Raw genomic sequence first — 13,825 nt, forward strand, 5'->3', positions numbered from 1 at the left:
GAGGATGGGTGGGATGGTGGGTGGGGGGAGTGGGAGGGCTGTTGGTGGTGTGGGTGGCTCAATGTGCCTCGCTGCCTTCCCACGGTGACATCGATTCCAGACGTCGCGCTCCACTCCCCCCTCCCTCCTCTTCCTCTTGTCCAGAGGCCGTGGAGCTGGCCAGGGTCGAGTTCAGATCGGTGCCAATCAACGGCGACAAAAAACACACACAGACAGCACATGACACACTGACAACACACACACAGCACGAGACACGTGACTGACTGACACACACACACAGCACGTGACACATGACCTACTGACACACACACTTTCTCTAGATTCGAAGTTTTCGTGACTGCAAGGGTCCATACTCTTTGGTTCTTTCGGTAAAGTCACGTAGGTAAAAAAAGGAAAATAAATTAAATCACGACGTTTCGGAGGCAACACCAGCTTCCTTCTGCAGGTGGAACCGTCACTTGATACAGCAATTTTGCTGTGACGGTTCCACCTGAAGGCGGAGGCTTGTGTTGCCTCCGAAACGTCGTATTTAATTTAATTTATTTTCCTTTACCGAAAAAAACAAGGAGTACAATACACACGGATAAACAGCACGAGACATGCCTCGCCAACAACCTATACATCGATAATTGTTTTTTTACCCTTTTATCTGGCAACAAAACTGACACCTTTTTTACGAGGAGTCATGTTTGCATAGACCACAAAACCTGCAGTCATAATGCAAACAAAAAAACATAACTCTGATAATGCATGCACTGTCCTTGAAGTTGATAATTGGTAAAAAAAAAAACAATTAACATATTTTTCTACTGGCAAATGAGGTTCCAATGGTGTAACCTATCCATCGATACACAACACGCCAGCATTTACAGCCTGGCATGTTGTGGGTATCAGGCAACGTAGGCAGGTGTTGACTCTGTTGGTTGCATAGAGTGGAACGTAGAACGGCGGGTACGGGTATCCCAGCGTCAGAGGTCGCAAACGGGTTTTGTTTCCTTACCCGTACCCGTTCCCTACCCGTACCCTACCCTACTCGGAATGAGTGACAAACGGTTACTCACCAGTGACTCACGGCCTACCCGTACCCGGCCGCACCAGGGTCGCAAACGGGTACGGGTAGCCGGGTGTCGGGTAGGGTACGGGTACGGGTATCGGGTACCCGATTGCGACCTCTGCCCAGCGGGCATCGGCCACGTACCGCTCTGGGGAGTGGACTTGAGGACCGCAGGGTAAAGGGAACACTCCGTTACCCCCACCCGAGCTTGGGCCCCTGGGTACAAAGATTCATTGCGTAGGAAACCGTGAACACACCTTGGTTATTTCGGTAAAGTCGCGTAGCTATAAAATAAAATAAATCACGACGCTTCGGGCGCAACACAAGCGTCCGTCATCAGGTGGGGAAGCTTCTGACCTGATGACGTCGTGATTTATTTTATTTTATATACCCACGTGACTTTACCGAAAGAACCAAAGAGTATGGATTCTTGCAGCCACGAAAGCTTCGAGTCAAGATGAACACCTCGGTTGTCATCTACAGCGAGAGAAGTCGAGGGTGCCTCGGGTCGTGTCGGGTAGCAGAGGTAAGCGCAAGGACGAGCCAATCAACGCACGGCGTTTGAGATTAACCCGTACCTGCCCGCAAGGACTAGCCAATCAACGCACGGCTTTTGAGATTAACCCGTACCTGCCCGCAAGGACAGGCCAATCAACGCACGGCTCTTGAGATTAACCCGTACCTGTCAGCAAGGACTAGCCAATCAACGCACGGCGTTTGAGATTAACCCAGACCTGTCAAGCACTTATCGTTATTACAGACCAATTCAGACCTAATTGGTCACCTCACGTTCATCCTACAGAGTCGCATCACAAGGGAGAAACATAAACAAATAGAAACGTTTTTTTACTCAATTTCCCTGTCCTGGAATACGGGTAACCGTACTGGTTGACACGGTATGTAAGCCGTGCCGAGATAATCGAAGTGATCGATCTTTATCGCCGGGTCAGAGTCCACCTGGGACGGCAATTCTCTCTTGTTCGGGGAGGCCTGCGATGGAATAGAAACATCGTAACGGAGGAGGAAAACGAGAGCTGATCGGCCGTGTTGCACGGTGACGAGAACGGCAACACAAGGGAGGTGAGCCACTAAACGTCGAAAATGAGTCCCTCCTCAAATGAACATCGATGCAGTGGTGGAGATTCCACGTGTTTATGGCGGGGCTGAGTCCATCCACAGGGCAACCACTATTGGCTTTTTCACATAGTGGTGCCTGTTTTTTTATCGACCTCGGAGGGATGATGGGTCGAGTCGAGCCACAAAACTAGGAGTTGAACTCACAACCTTGCGATTGGGAGCAGCACACTCCACCGACATCAAGAATACCCCGATGGATCGGCTAGCTTTGATAATTTCACCCTTAATATAAACCTATAACTAACTCTAACTTTTTTAAATCCTTTATATTAAGTTCGCTTGCTTGCTTGCTTGCGTGCTTGCTTGCTTGCTTACGACCGTGCAAATCTTTCGGTCGTTTTTTAACCCACTTCCTGTGATCCAATCGAGCTGACATTTTGCACACAGACTCGTTGTGTGTGACAATTAATTTTCGTGAAATTTTTTTTCCTAAATTTTACACTGTTTAGGGGAAAATAAATAATATTTAATTACCTATTGCTTAATGCTGGCAGACAATCATCTGACCCATAGGTGGCAGCCATCTCAAGCCAGAGGACGAGAGGACTCTAGCCGCCACGCATATAAACGATTTAGAGTGAAAAACTTTGTTTTTACGGGTTAATTTTTTTTTACTTTACCAGGTAAGGCCCACTGAGCTACATCGCTTTTTTCAGAAGCCACCTGGCCACAAATGATAAGCTCAACTAAGTGGTGGAAATGTATCGCAGCCAAATACTCTGAACGCGTGTTGTTGATTTTAAATGCGGAGGGAAACCCCGAAGGACCCGGAGAAAATCCACGCGACCACGGGGAGAGAAAGAGACACGCAAACTCCTGTATACCAGGCGAGGTAGTTAACATCTCGCCACGATGATGATGATGAGAGAGAGAGAGACGCAAACTCCAAATATACAGCAGGCGTCAGGTCGGGATCTAACCCACGACCTCCTGTATACCAGGCGAGGTAGTTAACATCTCGCCACCATGGCGCCCTTAATAAAAACACGATGGATGTACGTTTTGACTTTCAAAGGGGGTTGTCCTCTTCCTCAATGTCTACTCATGGGTGACGACTGCTTATATGCAATTTAAAACCGTTCATCTGGAAACGGGTGTATATGGTGTACAGTGCAGTCTTCAGATATCAATCACTAATCTATCTCTCTGGTCTAACTCGATCAAGGCCATGTGGTGTAGTGTACCGTCTAGTATCCAACTATTAAGCACTCAATCTTTCTTTGGTCGTATCAGGGCCTCACAGTCGAGACATAATATTCACTCAAACTATCTCTAGTCTCTCTGGTATGAAGGGCCATTGCCTGAAACGTTACCTATTTTATAATTGTATCATATGTATAACTGAACACATTCATCAATAACACCGTGGCCTTAACAGGAAAAAATAATAATATAACAGGCAAAGTTTCAGGTAAAATCCAATTCTCGCAACAGATCAAATATATATTAGAACGTATGTAGATGCTTTCTTTCAGAGAGAGGGCAGTGTTATTCACAAATGTGTTTGCGTTTTTTTGCGAATAGTAAAGGGTGGAATTTTTTAAAATTATTATTTTTGCAGTCCAAAATGAATCGTGAAGTTTTAATATTTTTTGTCTTCATTTTATTTTAATTTTTTCACCTACGTGACTTTATCGAAAGAACCAAATAATATGGATCCTTGCAGTCACGAAAACTTCAAATCTAGAATGAAGTTTTAATAGTAGGGGCAAAATCTACCAGTAACAGGAGACTTTTTAACATTTTCCAAGTAAGTTTGACCGTCGTCACAACCCAGACTGTTAAGTTATAATGAATCGAAGCAGCCAATTCGCTTCCTCCTTCACACAGTGTCTCTCCACGTAAAAAAAATAATGTATTTTTAGACATATCATCAGCAACTTCGCAACGCTTCTGGGAATGCATCTTTTAATCAGCACAAAAAACTGACTTTGGACAGGTTTTGACCTTCGGTGTCTCATCAGCAGACACTGAAGGTCTTGTATTGTTTGTGTGGCTGGCCAGACACAACAACAACAACCGTTCCCCATTGAGTGCCAGGCTAGGTGCACCGTGAGGCCGCGTGAAGTGTCGAAGATTCGTCGGCGGTCGGTCACGGGACAGACCCAGGTGCTCTGGGTTGATTGACTAAGGCGTGGAGCAGTTCCACGTCTCCCCCCCCCCGTCTCTCTCCCCCCCCCCCCCGTCTCTCTCCCACCTCCCACCCCGTCTCTCTCCCCCCCCCCCCGTCTCTCTCCCCCCCCCCGTCTCTCATCCCCCCCCCCCCCCGTCTCTCTCCCCCCCCCCCCCGTCTCTCTCCCCCCCCCCCCGTCTCTCTCCCCCCCTCCCCCCGTCTCTCTCCCCCCCCCCGTCTCTCTCCCCCTCCCCCCCGTCTCTCTCCCCCCCCCCCCCCGTCTCTCTCCCCCCCCCGCTCTCTCCCCCCCCCCCCCGTCTCTCTCCGTCTCTCCACCCCCCCCCGTCTCTCTCCCCCCTCACCCCCCCCGTCTCTCTCCCCCCCCCCCGTCTCTCTCCACCCCCGTCTCTCTCCCCCCCCCCCGTCTCTCTCCCCCCCCCCCCGTCTCTCTTCCCCCCCCCCCCGTCTCTCTCCCCCCCCCCCCGTCTCTCTCCCCCCCCCCCCCGTCTCTCTCCCCCCCCCCCCCCCCGTCTCTCTCCCCCCCCCCCCCGTCTCTCTCCCACCCCCCCCCGTCTCTCTCCACCTCCCACCCCCCCCCGTCTCTCTCCCCCCCCCCCCCGTCTCTCTCCACCCCCCCCCCGTCTCTCTCCCCCCCCCCCCCGTCTCTCTCCACCCCCCCCCCCGTCTCTCTCCCCCCCCCCGTCTCTCTCCCCGTCCCCCCCCCCCGTCTCTCTCCACCCCCCCCCCCGTCTCTCTCCCCCCCCCCCGTCTCTCTCCACCCCCGTCTCTCACCCCCCCCGTCTCTCTCCCCCCCCCCCCCGTCTCTCTCCACCCCCCCCCCCCGTCTCTCTCCCCCCCCCCCCCGTCTCTCTCCACCTCCCACCCCCCCCCGTCTCTCTCCACCCCCCCCCCCGTCTCTCTCCTCCCCCCCCCGTCTCTCTCCACCCCCCCCCCCGTCTCTCTCCACCCCCCCCCCGTCTCTCTCCACCCCCCCCCGTCTCTCTCACCCCCCCCCCGTCTCTCTCCACCCCCCCCCCGTCTCTCTCCACCCCCCCCCCGTCTCTCTCCCCCCCCCCCCGTCTCTCTCCACCCCCCCCCCCGTCTCTCTCCCACCCCCCCCCCCCCGTCTCTCTCCCCCCCCCCCCGTCCTCTCCACCCCCCCCCCGTCTCTCTCCCCCCCCCCCCCGTCTCTCTCCACCTCCCACCCCCCCCGTCTCTCTCCCCCCCCCCCGTCTCTCTCCACCCCCCCCCCGTCTCTCTCCACCTCCCACCCCCCCCCGTCTCTCTCCCCCCCCCCCGTCTCTCTCCACCCCCCCCCCCCCGTCTCTCTCCACCTCCCACCCCCCCCCCCGTCTCTCTCCACCCCCACCCCCCCCCGTCTCTCTCCACCCCCCCGTCTCTCTCCACCCCCCCCCCGTCTCTCCTCCACCTCCCACCCCCCCCCGTCTCTCTCCCCCCCCCCCCCGTCTCTCTCCGACCCCCTCCCCCCCCCCGTCTCTCTCCACCTCCCACCCCCCCCCCGTCTCGTCTCCCCCCCCCCCCCGTCTCTCTCCCACCCCCCCCCCCGTCTCTCTCTCCCACCCCCCGTCTCTCTCAGTCTCTCCCACCCCGTCCCCCCCGTCTCTCTCCCTCCCCCCCCCGTCTCTCTCGTCTAGCCCCCCCCCGCTCTCTCTCCCCCCACCCCCGTCTCCCCCCCCCCCCGTCTCTCTCCACCTCCCACCCCCCCCCGTCTCTCTCCCCCCCCCCCCCGTCTCTCTCCACCCCCCCCCCCGTCTCTCTCCACCTCCCACCCCCCCCCGTCTCTCTCCCCCCCCCCCCCGTCTCTCTCCACCTCCCACCCCCCCCCGTCTCTCTCCCCCCCCCCCCCGTCTCTCTCCACCCCCCCCCGTCTCTCTCCCCCCCCCCCGTCTCTCTCCACCTCCCACCCCCCCCCGTCTCTCTCCCCCCCCCCCCCGTCTCTCTCCACCCCCCCCCCCCCGTCTCTCTCCACCTCCCACCCCCCCCCCCGTCTCTCTCCCCCCCCCCCCGTCTCTCTCCACCCCCCCCCCCGTCTCTCTCCCCCCCCCCCCGTCTCTCTCCACCTCCCACCCCCCCCCCCGTCTCTCTCCCCCCCCCCCCCCGTCTCTCTCCACCCCCCCCCGTCTCTCTCCCCCCCCCCCGTCTCTCTCCACCTCCCACCCCCCCCCGTCTCTCTCCCCCCCCCCCCCGTCTCTCTCCACCCCCCCCCCCGTCTCTCTCCACCTCCCACCCCCCCCCGTCTCTCTCCCCCCCCCCCGTCTCTCTCCACCCCCCCCCCCGTCTCTCTCCACCTCCCACCCCCCCCCCGTCTCTCTCCCCCCCCCCCCCGTCTCTCTCCACCTCCCACCCCCCCCCGTCTCTCTCCCCCCCCCCCCCGTCTCTCTCCCCCCCCCCCGTCTCTCTCCACCTCCCACCCCCCCCCGTCTCTCTCCCCCCCCCCCCGTCTCTCTCCACCCCCCCCCCCCGTCTCTCTCCACCTCCCACCCCCCCCCCCGTCTCTCTCCCCCCCCCCCCCGTCTCTCTCCACCCCCCCCCCGTCTCTCTCCACCTCCCACCCCCCCCCGTCTCTCTCCCCCCCCCCCCCGTCTCTCTCCACCCCCCCCCCGTCTCTCTCCACCTCCCACCCCCCCCCGTCTCTCTCCCCCCCCCCCCGTCTCTCTCCACCTCCCACCCCCCCCCGTCTCTCTCCCCCCCCCCCGTCTCTCTCCACCTCCCACCCCCCCCCGTCTCTCTCCCCCCCCCCCGTCTCTCTCCCCCCCCCCCCCCGTCTCTCTCCACCTCCCACCCCCCCCCGTCTCTCTCCCCCCCCCCCGTCTCTCTCCACCCCCCCCCCCCCCGTCTCTCTCCACCTCCCCCCCCGTCTCTCTCCACCTCCCACCCCCCCCCGTCTCTCTCCCCCCCCCCCCCGTCTCTCTCCACCCCCCCCCCCCGTCTCTCTCCACCTCCCACCCCCCCCCCGTCTCTCTCCCCCCCCCCCCGTCTCTCTCCACCCCCCCCCCCCCGTCTCTCTCCACCTCCCACCCCCCCCCGTCTCTCTCCACCCCCCCCGTCTCTCTCCACCCCCCCCCGTCTCTCTCCACCCCCCCCCCGTCTCTCTCCACCCCCACCCCCCCCCCGTCTCTCTCCACCCCCCCCGTCTCTCTCCACCCCCCCCGTCTCTCTCCACCCCCCCCCCCCGTCTCTCTCCACCCCCCCCCCGTCTCTCTCCACCCCCACCCCCCCCGTCTCTCTCCACCCCCCCCCCCCGTCTCTCTCCACCCCCCCCCCCGTCTCTCTCCACCCCCCCCGTCTCTCTCCAGTCTAGGTGCACCGTGAGGCCGCGTGAAGTGCCGAATATTCGTCGGCGGTCGGTCACGGGACAGACCCAGGTGCTCTGGGTTGATTGACTAAGGCGTGGAGCAGTTCCACGGCCACCTGTGCTCCAGGCTGCCAGACAAAGACACGTCAGCAGGAGTCAGGACAAACTGGTTGGACTGGAGGCACGTGTGGTTGGACGTCGCTGCCATCTAAGGTAGCAAAACTTTAGTTAAGTGTGGTCCAAATGTCTTGTGACCCCCGCCCTACCCCGCCACCAATTCATTGACCTCTAACATTTTTGGCCTTTGCGTATTCATTTATGTTTTAATTACACCTTACTTTAAACATATATTCGTTTTAGATCATTAGATGGGTGTGGGGGAGTACGAGACATCTCGACCACGCTGGACAGCTGTACTCATTAATTTCTACGGCCATTAAGAGTGTATAATTTGATCTCCCTACTCATTTGAAATTGTTATCACGCAAATTACTGTTATTAGTCACATCGATTAATGGGAACCACGAAGGTTATATCACGTCTGGTGGTTGGTAACCGTCAACGAAAATGTCCGATCTGGGCTCATATATACTACATCAAATGGAAAAATCACAAAGTCTCCGGGCACTGTGCGGGGAGTAAAACACGGGGACTGTGAACACCGCGCAGAACAGAACCACGGAGAGTAGAACACGGGGACTGTGAACACTGCGCAGAACAGAACCACGGAGAGTAGAACACGGGGACTGTGAACACCGCGCAGAACAGAACCACGGAGAGTAGAACACGGGGACTGTGAACACCGCGCAGAACAAAACCACGGAGAGTAGAACACGGGGACTGTGAACACCGCGCAGAACAGAACCACGGAGAGTAGAACACGGGGACTGTGAACACCACGCAGAACAGAACCACGGAGAGTAGAACACGGGGACTGTGAACACCGCGCAGAACAGAACCACGGAGAGTAGAACACGGGGACTGTGAACACCGCGCAGAACAGAACCACGGGGAGTAGAACACGGGGACTGTGAACACCACGCAGAACAGAACCACGGGGAGTAGAACACGGGGACTGTGAACACCGCGCAGAACAGAACCACGGGGAGTAGAACACGGGGACTGTGAACACCGCGCAGAACAGAACCACGGGGAGTAGAACACGGGGACTGTGAACACCGCGCAGAACAGAACCACGGGGAGTAGAACACGGGGACTGTGAACACCGCGCAGAACAGAACCACGGGGAGTAGAACACGGGGACTGTGAACACCGCGCAGAACAGAACCACGGGGAGTAGAACACGGGGACTGTGAACACCGCGCAGAACAGAACCACGGGGAGTAGAACACGGGGACTGTGAACACCGCGCAGAACAGAACCACGGGGAGTAGAACACGGGGACTGTGAACACCGCGCAGAACAGAACCACGGGGAGTAGAACACGGAGACTGTGAACACCACGCAGAACAGAACCACGGGAGTAGAACACGGGGACTGTGAACACCACGCAGAACAGAACCACGGGGAGTAGAACACGGGGACTCAACGTCCCCGATTCACAAACACGACGGAGGAGGAGGCATCGTCATCGCAGCTCCGATGCGATCACCTGGCTCATCAACCAAGCTCGACGTAAAATTGCAGCGATGGCTCTGGACATTACCATCTGCCACGTGCAGAAGCCCACGAAGATATATGGAGTCACATTGAGACCCATAGACTCACATAGAGACCCTTAGACTTAGTGACATATCCTTATATATTCACATACAGAAGCCATATCAGTGCCCTAACTTATTACAGACCAATTCAGACCGTATTGGTCACATTCTTAGGTTTTTTCCGGTAAAGTCACGTAGGTAAAACATCAAAATTAACAAAAATAAAATAAAATAAAAATCACGACGTTTCGAAGGCAACACAAGTCTCCGTCATCAGGTGGGGACCGTCACAGCCGGATTAGCTGCATCAAGTGAGGCAATGATTCAAGATGTAATCCCTTAAAAGCAAGTTGAGGGGGGAGGAGAGGGGGAGCTCATCAGAATGTGGTAGCCAATGAATGGAACGTATCGGGAGGGAGGGGGGCGGGGCTCAAAGACGGCACGGAGTGCCACGTACAACGCATCGGGAGGGGGAGGGGGGGCGGGGCCAAATGGATGGACGACGGCTTGGACGCGGTTGCTGCTGCACACGCCAACACAATGGACAGAGAGGGGGAAGGGAGGCCTGATACACATGATAGAAAAAGAACGAAAATGCCCATGTTTCTACCAATGCTGGCTGAACAATGAAGAGAGTACTGTTAAACACTGGGGATGTTAACACTCGGTAAAGTAAAGTAAAATAGTGCCTGTCAGATAAGATGGTCCAAAAAGGTGTAATTAAGTCTTTTTTGCGTGGTTGATAACATCTTTCCAATGATTACTAAGTTTGTACCCATCATCACGGTTGAAATTATGTCTGTGTTTGTATATTTGTATGGCTTCGTGTACAAACCTTTGATGGTAGCCGGGAGGTTTGCAGAGAACCTTGGTCTCGGAAAAGACAATTTCATAAGAGCCCACCGAGTTGTAGCAATGATCGGCAACGGCCGAAGAATCAGTTCTGCCGTGTTTCAGATCTGACTTGTGCTCGCGGACACGATCAGAAACATGACGTTTCGTTTCTCCAATGTAGCAATCACCACAAATGCAACTCAATTTGTAGACTCCAGGATACTGTAAGTCAGGAACGACATCCTTCACAGATGGAATCAGATCACGGATTTTATGCACTGTACTGAATCGGACTTGGATCTTATGTTTGTTTAAAATTTTGGAGATCTTTTTGGTCACGCCTGCTATGTATGGTAACGTGATAGTTTTGGTCGGAGTTTCATGTGGCTGTTTCTGTGTGGTGGGAGAGACAGCTTGGCGGATAGTACGGTCAGAGTATCCGTTCATCCTGAGGGCCCGATGTACATGTCTTAATTCACCGGTCAGGTGGTGTTGGTCAGAAATGCCATGGGCTCTGTGGTATAGCGTTTTGATGAGAGAATTCTTTTGAGATGGGTGGTGGTGGGAATCCGGTTTCAAGTAGGAATCTGTGTGGGTGGCTTTCCTGTAGACAGAATGTCCCAAGGATCCGTCAGGCCTCCTCTCAAACAGAATATCCAAGAATGGTAGTTTACTGTCTTTCTCCACTTCCATGGTGAATCTGATGGATGGGTGTCTAGAATTGATGTGGTCCAAGAAGTGGTTCAATGCTGGGAGGCCATGTGGCCAGATGACGAAAGTGTCATCCACATACCTCTTCCACAGGGAAGGACGCAGGGTGGATGTCTGGATGGCGTCTGATTCAAACTTTTCCATGAACATGTTGGCTATAACTGGTGACAAGGGGGAGCCCATAGGGGTACCCTCATTCTGTTTGTAGAAGGTGCCATTCCAGGTAAAATAGGTGTTGGTGAGGCAATGCCTAACCAGCGCAGGTGCATCAGAATTCAATCCATGTTGGACTAAGTCCTCAATTATTGTTAGGGTGTCCGGTACTGGGACTTTGGTAAACAAAGATACTACATCAAAGCTGACGAGGATGTCATCAGGAGATAGTACCATGTCCTTAACCATAGAGACTAATTGGGTTGAGTTGAGTACTGCCGAAGAGGTCTTGCCTGTGAAAGGGAGCAGAGTATCTGATAGAAAACGGGCTAGTTTGTACGTAGGAGAGTTTATCGTCGACACGATGGGTCGTAGCGGGGTGCCTTCCTTATGGATTTTGGGAAGACCATAGAGTCTGGGAGGTCTTGCCGCCGATGGTTTTAGAGAGGGACGTTTGCTTGGTTCGATTAGGGAAGTCGAACTCGTGATGATACTGTTGGTTTTCGTCGTTAGGCTTTTAGTGGGATCGTTTTTAATTTTGGAGTAACTCCCATCATTAAGAAGGTCCAGGATTTTATTGTTGTATGAATCTTTATCCATGATGACCGTGGCATTGCCCTTGTCTGCCGAGAGGATGACTATATCATCTCTCTTTTTTAGGTCCGCGAGTTCAGAGCGTTCGTTTTTGCTGATGTTACTAGTGGGTTTCTTAGCATTCTTAAGAATAGTAGCTATTTCAGCTCTTGCTACATCCGCATGGATGTGTCCTATGCCTCTGAGGGCTACATCAATCTGGGAAATCATATCCTCTACTGGTATATATTTAGGGGTGACGGCGAAATTTAGTCCTTTGGCCAGTACCGTTTTTAGATTGTCAGAAATTGGGATGTTACTCTGATTAATCACGGTCTTGTTAACATCCAGCTTTGCGATGTGTGGCTCTGGTTTCTTCTTAGATAGGAGGTTGAATTTAGAAATCAGGTTAGCTTTGCATTTGGCTGACATTGAGTCAGCAGAAGCAGAAGTCATGTTATCAACGTGGTTCCAATCAGAAGGTGACATTTTTGGTGTTAACATTAAATGTGTTTGTAAGAGAGTCTTGTCTAAATTATCGAGTTCAGATCGGAGTAACCTTATTCTCTCCGAGATTAGTGATAGGCTAGCTTTAAATAAGATCTGTTTAGAGTTCGGTGAGGACACAGCAGCGGATGTGAGTGTGAAAGCGATGGGTATTACCTTGTTATCTCGGCATCTCTTGAGGAAGGCCAGCGTCTCGAGAAGCTGTGACTTCTTGTCTCGTTGTCTGTTAAAAACTCTAACAGATAGGTGGAATTCCTCCCCGTAGAGGGCATTAATTCTAGATTTGAAGCTTTCGTGACTGCAAGGATTCATATTCTTAGGTTTTTTCGGTAAAGTCACGTAGGTAAAACATCAAAATTAACAAAAATAAAATAAAATAAAAATCACGACGTTTCGGAGGCAACACTAGTCTCCGTCATCAGGTGGGATTGGTCACCCCGCACGCTTATGAATCTCAACGGTCATCCTGTAAAGTGCGATCACAAGGGAGAAACACAAACAAATAGACAACAAAGATGTTTTACTTAAATTTCCCTGTACAAGAATAACGGTAAAACGTATGGGTTGACAGGTATGAGAAACATACACTCATATAGAAACCTATAGACTCACACCGAGACCCACGTACTTGCATAGAGACTCTGAGAATTAGTAATACATCTATATATTCAGAGAAACATACACTCATATAGAAACCCATAGACTCACACCGAGACCCACATATTGACATTCTTAACCATGCACTCGCATATTGACCCGTGGACTCCCACACATCTCTACGAAGGAGGCATCATCATGATCACATCGATGATGCACCACTCGGCTACTCTGGACGCAATCATGTGGCTCATTAACTCCCTCAATGTAAAACGATGACTCCAGGACTGTATTGTATTGCTCTGCATCAGTGGTTCTCAGAGTCCATAATCCAGGTTTTTTTTGGGTTAGATCGCGTAATTTTATATAGATGTGTCGTTAAACCAGCCACCACCCGACACAGGCAATTAGTAAGGTTTGTCACGTAAACAAAACAGCCACACTTGCAGCTGTCGGCCTGATGAAGCTAGTTATTATTACTAGCGAAACGTCGTACTCTGTAAATGATCTGGCTTTCCAACACACAAGCGGTGTTGCTGTACTAGTGACGAATTGGCCACGTTCTGTTTACGTGACATGACCTTGCTAGTTGGCTGTGTCGGGTGGTGGCGGGTTTAACGACACATTTATATATTTACGCGATCTAAACCCCCCCCCCCCCCCCTGAAAAAAAAACTCCTGTACCATGGATGATATTGGTCGCCAAAGCCTCCGACCACGTGTTCGGCGGCTCTCTGAGTGTTGATTGGTCCCCAGGCCGTGACGCAGGTCGCCCTCGGAATTGTGACGCAAACGCAGCTTGATCCGGACGATAACGACAACATTCTAGATTTGAAGCTTTCGTGACTGCAAGGATTCATACTCTTAGGTTTTTCGGTAAAGTCACGTATCCAGCTCCCTCAGCCTCCCGCTTCTAGCCCCCCCCCCCGCCCAGTCTCACGTTCCCAGTCCCTAACGTCCACACAACGCCCCCCCCTCTCCCCCTATCCCCCCCCCCCTCTCTGACTTATATAACCTTCTTAGCCACGGCATCTCTCCCACTTCAGTAAAACAAATTCTTGCCGTGGTTTTCACACCTGATGATGATTGCTTGTTTTGCAATCGAAACGTCGTGATTTAATTGACTTTAAAAAAAAATTCATCCACGTGACTTTACAACGTTTATT

Source organism: Lampetra fluviatilis, chromosome 47, assembly GCF_964198595.1.
Source record: "Lampetra fluviatilis chromosome 47, kcLamFluv1.1, whole genome shotgun sequence".
In the NCBI taxonomy this organism is placed as follows: Eukaryota; Metazoa; Chordata; class Hyperoartia; order Petromyzontiformes; family Petromyzontidae; genus Lampetra; species Lampetra fluviatilis.